Below are 2,212 nucleotides of genomic sequence, written 5' to 3'. Positions count from 1 at the left end.
CGATTTTTGTGAATGACCCTGCAAATAAATCGAATAGAAGCTATACTGTATAGTAAGTAATTATAAATTTACTATAAAATATTTTTTCAAGACAGGTTTTTCCAAACGCGACAGCTTTTTAGCATGACTGTAGTCGGTCCCATATTATTATAATTTCAATTAAAGAGTGGGGAGAAAGCCACACCAAAATTCTTTTTGATTCTTTTTACTTAGATGAACTTCCTTTTTTTTATAAAAAAAAATTTAATAAAATAAGTGTTTTTGTTTGATTTTGTTATCGCCTTGATTCAAGTTTTACTGTTTTTGATGAGTTTTTAATACCTTTATGAAGTACTATATTATCACATTTCTTACAACTAACAAAAACAGATTTGTATTTATACAAAATAATCATAGAACAATTTATATTATATATTAAAATTTATTATAAAAATTAGTTATAGTTATAAGACAACCAATAACAATTATTATCAGATGATTTGTGGTTTATATGTAACAAATATATTATATTTTGTATACTATTATAATTACCATATTTTTATTAAGTTACCACGATACAAATGATATTTTTTTTATTTAAATATTAAATTATAAACTTTATTATTGCTTTGAAAAACGGTCTAAAACAAACCCACTTTAAGAAATATTTAATTACTCTTTGAGACTCGATTTGTATTTTAATTTAAAATACTTTTATATAAATATTATGGGTTTTTATTAAACTATTATATATTAAATATGTATTATAAAAATATAAAATATTTATATGATTAATAACTATTTATACATTATACTATTTCTAAATTGTTTTATACATTTTAACAAAAAATCAGAAAAACAGTAAACCAAGTCGAATAACGTTGGTAAAGTTCTCTATATTAAACTTCTTGCCAAATATCACCATCATCATACTCATCATCATACTCAGGTATGTCTCGTGCAAATACCTTACTTCCTTCCAACTAATCGCTCTCTTTCAAATGACACCGGTTCTCCCAAGAAAGTCATCATCAATTTCGATCTTTCTGGAAATAACTTGACGCGCAAGCAAGTCTCTCTCCCCTTTGACGTACTGGGTGTTGAAGAACCCACACTTTCTGAACGCGTTGACAATGGTAACACCAGAAGTCGCTTTGTCCCAAGACGCACAGATCGATATTATTTGTTTGGACAAAGGATTTCTGGTGAATTTAACCAAATCAGCCTTTGTCAATCTCCCCTCATATAGACCCTTATAATGTCTTTTTTGCTATTGGCACAGTTTACGTCTTCCAAGTTCAGAGTACCCAAAATATGGTCCAAAGATTGTAAATCAGTTGGTTCAAAACTTAAGTCTTCGTCAACTTGAGGAAGTTGGATAAGTTTCTAACTTTTAGTTTATTATAATTAATTTTTATATTTTATTATTAAAAAAGAAACAAACATTTTGAACTCCAAAAACAGACACGTCAAGTGGTTGAGTGATGTGTGAAGAACGTGGGAACAATTTCAAAACAGCCACGTGGTTTTCGGTGAACCATTTAGATACTTCTTCATTGAAATGTGAACCAAGACCATCCATCACCACCACTGCCCACTTGTCCTTGTTCTTTGCTCTTCTTTTGTTTTGCAAAATAAAAGAAATAATAATCAAAACGGTTTTAAAGATTTATTAATTCCATTTGGTTGTGTTTCAGTTATAATATTTTTTTAATTGGTTAGTTTATTTGGGAAATAACAAGAAAATCCAACAATTATCATAAAAAGCAGTTTATTTGGTGTTAAAATTATGTTGTTTTATTTTTTAATCAAAAAATAAAAACCATTAATGGTTTAAATTGATGTTTATATCTTGTATTTTTAACTGAACTATAGTACATTTTTAAGTGTATTTATTCAAAACTGCATTATTAAAGTTTTGCATATACAATCGTGATTAAATATCGACAGGTGGTGAAAACAATTGTGGTCTAAAAAAGACCAAATGTCGATTTACTTTATATTATTCTGTGAAGTGAAAATGAAGTGATATATCAATAAAGTAGTAATTATATGATAGTATTTAATTCTTACATTTTCAATTGATTAAAATGTTGTGTATGAGAGATATGTATGTTCAAATACAAAACTTTAAAAAGGATATTTGTGTTTTGGGGATATATCTCTGTTTTTTGATTTGTTTTTTATTATAATATAGAATTTGTCTTGGATTTAAATTGAAAGATAAAAACAA

Source organism: Entamoeba invadens, assembly GCF_000330505.1.
Source record: "Entamoeba invadens IP1 unplaced genomic scaffold scaff_1105074725423, whole genome shotgun sequence".
NCBI classification, from domain to species: domain Eukaryota; phylum Evosea; order Mastigamoebida; family Endamoebidae; genus Entamoeba; species Entamoeba invadens.
Note: the sequence above shows the minus strand (reverse complement) of the source record.